The sequence below is a fragment of the Schistocerca nitens genome, chromosome 6, assembly GCF_023898315.1.
Source record: "Schistocerca nitens isolate TAMUIC-IGC-003100 chromosome 6, iqSchNite1.1, whole genome shotgun sequence".
NCBI classification, from domain to species: domain Eukaryota; kingdom Metazoa; phylum Arthropoda; class Insecta; order Orthoptera; family Acrididae; genus Schistocerca; species Schistocerca nitens.
The window spans coordinates 408379216-408388448 of NC_064619.1; the positions used below are offsets into that span (position 1 = coordinate 408379216).

At 45.8% G+C, this 9233-nt stretch overlaps 1 pseudogene; it reads right to left on the reverse strand.

The window, feature by feature from the left end:
* Positions 1–8231: 8231 nt before the first annotated feature.
* On the reverse strand, positions 8232–8349 carry LOC126191909 (5S ribosomal RNA; annotated as a pseudogene).
* Positions 8350–9233: the final 884 nt, after the last annotated feature.

Genomic DNA, 9233 nt, shown 5'->3' on the forward strand with positions numbered 1-9233 from the left:
GAATTGCTCAACACGTGGGGCGTGAGGTCTCCACAGTACATCGATGTTGTCGCCAGTGGTCGGCGGAAGGTGCACGTGCCCGTCGACCTGGGACCGGACCGCAGCGACGCACGGATGCACGCCAAGACCGTAGGATCCTACGCAGTGCCGTAGGGGACCGCACCGCCACTTCCCAGCAATATTAGGGACACTGTTGCTCCTGGGGTATCGGCGAGGACCATTCGCAACCGTCTCCATGAAGCTGGGCTACGTTCCTGCACACCGTTAGGCCGTCTTCCGCTCACGCCCCAACATCGTACAGCCCGCCTCCAGTGGTGTCGCGACAGGCGTGAATGGAGGGACGAATGGAGACGTGTCGTCTTCAGCGATGAGAGTCGCTTCTGCCTTGGTGCCAATGATGGTCGTATGCGTGTTTGGCGCCGTGCAGGTGAGCGCCACAATCAGGACTGCATACGACCGAGGCACACAGGGCCAACACCCGGCATCGTGGTGTGGGGAGCGATCTCCTACACTGGCCGTACACCACTGGTGATCGTCGAGGGGACACTGAATAGTGCACGGTACATCCAAACCGTCATCGAACCCATCGTTCTACCATTCCTAAACCGGCAAGGGAACTTGCTGTTCCAACAGGACAATGCACGTCCGCATGTATCCCGTGCCAACCAACGTGCTCTAGAAGGTGTAAGTCAACTACCCTGGCCAGCAAGATCTCCGGATCTGTCCCCCATTGAGCATGTTTGGGACTGGATGAAGCGTCGTCTCACGCGGTCTGCACGTCCAGCACAAACACTGGTCCAACTGAGGCGCCAGGTGGAAATGGCATGGCAAGCCGTTCCACAGGACTACATCCAGCATCTCTACGATCGTATCCATGGGAGAATAGCAGACTGCATTGCTGCGAAAGATGGATATACACTGTACTAGTGCCGACATTGTGCATGCTCTGTTGCCTGTGTCTATGTGCCTGTGGTTCTGTCAGTGTGATCATGTGATGTATCTGACCCCAGGAATGTGTCAATACAGTTTCCCCTTCCTGGGACAATGAATTCACGGTGTTCTTATTTCAATTTCCAGGAGTGTAGTTGTAAATCACTGCAAAGTATGTAGATGAGAGCTTGTAAGATGTGACATTATAGCCACCTTACAAGCTGACGTTCTAACTCATTCCAAAGGTGTTCCATTAGATTCCAGTCGGGACTACGTGAAGGCCAGTCCATTTCAGGAATGTTATGGTCCACAAATCATTGCCTCACATATGCTGTTTACCAAGGAATCATCACCTCATAAATGCTGCTTTATGTCAGAGTGCATCATCTAGCTAATACAATCATCGTGTCCTAACTTTTCCTCTACTGGATGCGTACAGAGTGCTGTAAAATGTATTCATATCCTTTCGCATTTAGTGTTCTCTAGAGTGCAGTGAGGGTGTAAGATGGTAAGAACTATGCCCCTTACATGAAGTCATTAAAGATCGCCTAACGCACGTTGAGTGAACAGTAGGTCTGAACAAAAATGACTGACAAGGCACAATGCATCTTGTAGAGGGTATAGTATGTACGTGTGGGAATAATTAATGTTGCGTGATGGTTTTACAGTAATTCACATGACATGAAAACTTGTCGAAACGCATCAATTTACTGGAAGCTAGTTTATCCCAAGGAAGTATTCAGAGTTGACTGCGGTTGGGCTGAGGAGCGGCGAAGGGAAGCGACAATAGGCAGCTTAGGATGGCTCAAACTCTGAGAAATCAGTAACAGGGCGCAGCCTGCAGCTGCCCTAAGATGAGTGACAGTGAGGGGGGTGGTTGACCCCATGCTGGTGTACCTGGAAGCAGACAGAGAACTTGTACGCCAGTTGATAAATGTCCGTCGTCCCGTTTTCAGTGAAACATGCAAGAAAGCCACGCAAAGCTATGGTGGAGCGGTCAACAGAGGCCAAAATATGCATGTTCATGACAATAGCAACTTCACGCTGAATTCATGGTCCGCAGAATCTGAAGTAAATCAGGTGAAGAGCGACAGAATGAAATACGCTGGCCTCCAATGGGAACATAGGACCAAGGAATTTGAAGTACTCTCCTGGGAGTCAGAATTCCGGAAAAATTTGTGTTTTGTGCAGACGCTAACGTTGATGGGTGCCTGGGAGGAGCTAAATAGCAGAAGTTGAGAGGAAGGGAAATTTTGTGGGAATTTCTTCACTTCCCAGAGCAGGCATTGGTCGGCACTGGGAAGCAACGCATAATTAACACGACTTGCGCTGCAATTGGCGTAAGTGATTTTGCTGGAGGGGAAACCAAGGCGAAGAGCGGACTGTGAGAAGTCTCCATAGAGGTCTTCCATCCCCAGCTTGCCTAGAGTGCGGACGTGGCGTTCTTTACTCAGCTTGCCTGAGAAAGAGTGAGCATCTCTGCAGTTTAGGACTTAGCAAACGGAACGATTGTGCGTGGAGATAGAAAGTTTTCGTTCAGCTGTGTACTGAGCAAGATAGCTAGGAGTGAATAGACAAGCACAGCCTTGCATCACCATGAGGTCGTCCAACGTCTGCACAACGACGACGCCCCGCCACGCTGAATTCGGTGATATTGCGCCCGCTCCGGATTGAGTTAGGCCACTGATTAATTTGTTGGATCAAATCGGCAAAGTTTCCACGATGGTTTCATGGGACGTGTATTGTAGAATTCTCGCTCTTCACATAATGCCTGGGTCAGTCGACAGGAATTACTTTTGATTTATCGCTCTTTACTCCATGCAAACGCAATTTATTACCACTGCCTGTTAGGAGAGTCATGTAATGTGATGATTGAAGGTCGTGAGTTAAAATAAATTTGTGCTAATCGACTGCATCTGTTTTCAATCAAGTAGTTGAAATCCCAAGTCACTTTCTTAATTAATTTTATGTTCAACATTTGCATCTGGTGTTCAATAGCTGAATATAACATTAATGTGCACCCTTTTTTAATTAAAAGGGATCAATTCTGAATCAATTAATGTCAACACTGCCACCGCAGTTCAATCAGGAGTCACAGGGCTTTATTACTTTCTTTGCGTTATTCGATATTGCGGCAGTTTTGCACTCTCTGTTGATCTGTTAGACAATTACCTGGGGTGAACACACGCCAAAACCAGATAAGTGTCGGGTGGGGTGTTACAAGGGAACCAAACGGTAATTACTAAAAACACTTCCAAATCATAACACGGCTTTCTCCATACTTCAGTGTCGGCATTACACTTGATAGAAGGTAATGTTTTCCAGACATTCACCAAATCCAAAACCTTCTAGTGGACTGCCACATGGGTCAGCGTGATTCATCATTCCCAATAACTCACCTGCAGTTTTCGCTGTCCAGTGCCGTCGGTGTTTACACCACTGAGGCGACACTTACCACTGACTACAGAAATATGTCTTATGAGAAGCTGCGCGACCATAGTACCTCAATCTTTTTAACTCTCTGCGCTCGGTCATTCTGCTAGCTGGACAGCTGGTTGCACTTTGGAACTGATGAGCGATTTCTTCCACTGATTCCAAGAGATGTTTCACGGCAACGGTCCTTGTCCGTCAGTTCAAGAGGTCTGCGTGGTTCTGATTCAGCTATGACTGTTGCTCTGCCTTTCCGCTTTTACAGTCACATCACTGGCAGTCGTCTTGGTCAGCTATAGGAGGGCAGAAATGTCCCTGATACATTTGTTACTCGGGTGATACCAATCACGTATTCAAACCTGCATTCTCTGAGTCCTCTTAACAGACCCATTGTGCTATTATTGCTTCTCTGCTGACAACACAATATTCCCCTCCTCCTCTTATTACTGGCGGCTCCGTCTACCGTGACATCTTGTGGCCAATTGAACATTACAGTGGAATGCCGGATGCATGTGATCAGACAGTGGAATGGTGCTGAAAGGGGTCATTCCTCATGTGTTGTTGATTGTGGATATCAGTTCCAAATGAAATGAAAGTATACTCATTTACTAGCCTTTATGTGATGAACGCCTCCACAAAGTTTGAGAAGTTCAGTCTGCAAAGTAAGACTGCGATCGGCGTAATCAGCAGAAAAGGTTATTTGACAACAAACTAAAACGTATACACACATCATATGTGAACAAAAAAATACAATTGCAATTAATAATAGGTCTAGTCACCCGCGTCCGCAGCTCGTGGTCTCGCGCTCGCGTTCTCGCTTCCCGAGCACGGAGTCCCGGGTTCGATTCCCGACGGGGTCAGGGATTTTCACCTGCCTCGAGCTGACTGGGTGTTTGTGGAGTTCTCATCATTTCATCAACTTTCATGAAAGTGTCGAGGCTGGGCTGAGCAAAGGTTGGGAATTTGTACGGGCGCTGATAACCGCGCAGTTGAGCGCCCCACAATCCAGTCACCCGCAGCGTCGATATTGCTTGCCGTCTTCGAGACATGTTTGAAACCAAGTTTTCCGCGTACTCACGTCGAAGAGAGCTCCAAATACATCGAATTTGCGTTGACATCTTCCAATTGTTTTTTGAAATAACACCATACATAATCGACAGGATTAGCGTCAGGCGACGTTGAGTGCCAATCCAGCACCTACAAACGTTTCTCCATTTTCCAGTGGCTGCAAAACCTGCTGCGGCACTCCGGATCATTGTCTTCCTACAGCGTCCAGTCTTCATTTTTGTCGATTAACCAACGTCTGGCAGTCGGCATTAAACATCTTTGATGAATTTTTAACCTCTTCTGGCAGTTAAATTAGTCAAAAATTCAAAGTAAACTATTGCTTTATGGACATTGCATGAAGGACAAATGTTCACTCTAGCGGGCTGTGAAAGAATTAAGGCGACATCTTTTACCATCTATGTGTGATGCCGACCAAGCTCTTACTTAACAGACTGCATCAGACTGACGCTTCATTGAGTAACAGTACCCATTCCCGTCAGCGTACTTACGATGTTGGGCCAACCAGCCAGCTGTCGGCCGTAACGACCCACTTAACGCACATGTAGAATGCGCACGTGAGCTTTCTCTTAAGCCGTCCGCACACGGACCGTGCATCCGAACGTTGAGCGTGTCGAGTTTCTGAAGTCACTGTGTGAAACAGAATTGAGGAGTCTTTCCGAACGTGCAGAGCAATGTCTGACATACCAGATATTCTGAACGCGCATTTCAACGTTGACCAATGAGATGGCAGAACGCCACCTACGTCACATGCACGCCATCTCTCTTCGGTGTAGAGTTGCGAGGCGCCATATCGACTTCCAGTTGAAACCCGTATGTACATAAGCATTTTCTGAGCACCAGCAGATTGGGGAACTCTCGAAAACCCGTCCTTAATTGTATGATTCGTTGTAATCAAATGACGAGAAACGTCATATTCGTGGTAACAGGCTTATTGCAACAAGCGTATTATGAGAGTTTGCCATTTAAAATCAACAGTGTGCTGAGGATCCATTAAAAAGGCGTTGTTCTACATCTGCATCTACATGGATATTCTGCAAATCACATTTAAGTGCCTGGCAGAGGGTTCATCGAACCACCTTCACAATTCTCTATTGTTGTAATCTCGTGCAGTGCGCGAAAATAACGAACACCTATATCTTCCCGTACATGCTCTGATTTCCCTTAGTAGGTCTGTTACATTTTCTAAGTGTCCTGCCAATAAAACGCAGTCTTTGGTTAGCCTTCCCCACAACATTTTCTACGGGTTCCTTCCAATTTAAGTTATTCGTAACTGTAATTCCTAGGTATTTAGTTGAATTTACGGCCTGTAGATTAGACTGATTTATCGTGTAACCGAAGTTTTATATAATTCCTTTTAGCACTCATGTGGATGACCTCACACTTTTCGTTATTTAGGGTCAACTGCTAATTTTCGCACCATTCAGGTTTGGTTAGCCTGCCACAGAAAATTTTCTTGGTACAATTTGTTATAGTTAAATTTCAAATAGGAATATAGCTACAGTTAAAGCTTTCAGGACATAGTAACGAACTAGGTGTGATCTCTCGACATTCGTGTTCGCGGTGCGCCATAAGTAGAGTGAAAGATACGTTGCGAAATTTCGAAATGTTCGTGGTTCGCGTCCCCACAACATCCAAAATTCTTTTTCTAACCTTCGCATTTTTAATAGTTTCTGATACTTTCATATTAATTTAAAGTAAGTATATATTATAATATCCGATGTTATGTAAATATAAGTGCTCTATTTTTTCGAGGGGTGAGTTTGTTCGATTAGCTTAATCTACAGGAAACCTTGCACTACTTGCAGTAAGATATTCTGCCTTTTTTTTCTTTTAAGTTTTATAATTCACATGTAGAGATTCTGCTATTGAGTAGGAACAGTGGTCAAGTAAGAACGACCTGAGGTTTCTAAAAAAAGAGAGAATGATGAAATAATTTTTATCTTATGTGGAAAGCTATTGTAAATTTGTACCGCACTATTTGTAGTGGACCTTTTATAAGGCGATGTCCTTACCGACGACTTTACTTTATGCCTTATAATATTTCCACGGATATTGAACATTTTATTTGAAACGTCCCCACAGAAAAACTTAAAAATGACAGTGCTGGAAAACCTTTTACGTTATTTGATTTTCAAACAGCTGAGCAGAACTGAACGTACACAGACATTTCTATCTTTACTTATTCTGATCAACACTAAACTGACACACAATATTTTTAGCGCAACGCAATCTGACTTTCAATAATCCCTACAAATGAATGGCCCTGACTAACAATAACCTATACCTTACATGAACACTTACCTCACAAAAATCTTCGTTACTCGAACTACTGCAATACAGCGAGGGCCAATACTGCCAGCTAAATAAAGGATTCTAACTACTGAAGGCACTAACTACTGATAGGCATAGTTAGCAAATGAAAGATTTTGATAGAGAAAAAACAATGCATTTACCTTAATAATGTTCAAAAGTCATAATATATATAGCAGTTCATGACATCCAGTCTTACAAATTTACTGTCTCTGATGGACACACGTCCAGATGATCCGCTCTCAAAACTCCGCCATCTCTCTTCCCACATCCACCACTGCTGGCGGCTCACCTCCAACTGCGCAACGCTGCGCGCTGTTCACATCCAACTGCCCAACACTACAATAGCAAATACTCCAACAATGCAAACCAGCCACAGACTGCACACAGCACAGTCAGTGATTTTCATACAGAGCGCTACGTGGCGTTACGAACATAAAAACCTAAACAGCCTACTTACATATTTATGTATACTACAGACAGGAGATCCTCATTAGCATATGGACAAGGGAGAAAAGTACGTTTTAATAGAGCTAATATGGGAATTTTACACCCGTCCATTTCGTAAACAGTGTGATTTACGAGTCAGATACACCCGACAACTGCCAGTGGAGCGCGTTGCGATTGCGTATATCATGTTGGGGACCACGCCCCGTGTGCACAAGTCGCATCGTTTCTGAGCGTCCAGCAGCCCGTCGAACTCGGCACGCTAAGCATTGATATTCGACAGCACGGTCCGTGTGCCGACGCTCTAGTTCAAGTATTCCTACCACCCAGTACTTGCGTTAACGTACCAGGTAGCCGTAAATCACGGTGGATGCCGCCTGGGAAGGGTGGGCGGAAGTTGCAAATAGCTGTACGCGCCGGTGCTGCTCGTCCGCGCCGCGTTCGCAGAAGGCGACCGGCCGGATCCGCGGAGAGGCCCGCCGGCTACGCGGGGTCAGCCGAGTTCATCGGCGCCGGGCATTGACTGCGAAACTGGATGGCCCGCCACGGGCTCCGGCACCCCCACCAACACCCGCGCCAGCACCGGCGCTTCCCGTTAGCATAAATCCGCGCTCCTCTCCACTCCACCCTGGCCGCTCGCAGCTTTAGCGGTACACTCGCCACGGCGCCGGCCATCGCCGCGTTTCGCGCGTCTTCGCAAACGAACGAACCACTTGCCGACCACTACAAACGAGGGAGACGCGAGAGCAGCCGACAAAAAGTTTTTTCCACCACAATAATTAAATACAGGGCGCCCTACTCGAAAGAGGCCTCACAGACAAACATTTGCTTAAATTACACTTAAGCACACCGTGATTAGGCCACAAGTGTCCCATCGGGACCACCCGACCGCCGTGTCTTCTTCAGCTGAGCATGCGTTTAGGAGAGGCGTGTGGTCAGCACACCGCTCTCCCGGTCGTTGTGATTGTTTTCTTTGACCGGAGCCGATACCATTCGGTCGAGTAGCTCCCCAGTTGGCATCACAAGGCTGAGTGCACCCCGAAAAATGGCAACAGATCATGGCGGCTCGGATGGTGACCCATCCAAGTGCCGGCCACGCCCGACAGCGCTTAACTTCGGTGATCTGATGCGAACCGGTGTATCCACTGCGGCAAGGCCGTTGCCAAATTACACTTAAAGGCTTTGCTTAAAAATCAAGAAACGAAATTAAATAAATATTTCATACCCTGTCCGTGGGGAAATGAAGCTGAGTCACAAAAGATGCTGGATGTGACTGCTCTCGACTTGTAAACACAGTTGAACACGTTTTAAGTAGGCTATTTAGGTTTTTATGTTGGTAACGCCATGTAGCGCTCTATATGAAAATCACTGTGCTGTGTGCAGTCTGTGGCTGGTTTGCATTGTTGGAATTTGGTATTATAGTGTTGGGCAGTTGGCGGTTAACAGCGCGTAGCATTGCGCAGTTGTAGGTGAGCCGCCAGCAGTGGTGGATGTGGGGAGAGAGGTGACCATTTGTAAGACTGGATGTCATGAACTTATATATATATATATATATATATATATATATATATATATATATATATGAACACTGTTAAGGTAAATACATTGTTTGTTCTCTATCAAAATCTTTCATTTGCTAACTATGCCTATCAGTAGTTAGTGCCTTCAGTAGTTAGAATCTTTTATTCATTTATTGCCGCACGCTGTATTGCAATAGTTTGAGTAACGAAGATTTTTGTGAGGTAAGTTATTCATGAAAGGTATAGGTTATTGTTAGTCAGGGCCATTCATTTGTAGGGATTATTGAAAGTCAGATTGCGTTGCGCTAAAAATATTGTGTGTCAGTTTAGTGTTGATCAGAATAGGTAAATATCGAAATGTCTGAGTACGTTCAGTTCTGGTCAGCTGTTTGAAAATCAAATAATGTAAGAGGTTTATCAGCACAGTCATTCATAAATTTTTCTAAGGGGACGTTTCAACGTCGCTGCAGATTATCGAATGTTGCTGCCAGAACCTCTAGTGTCACTGCCGGATTTTCACGGACGATG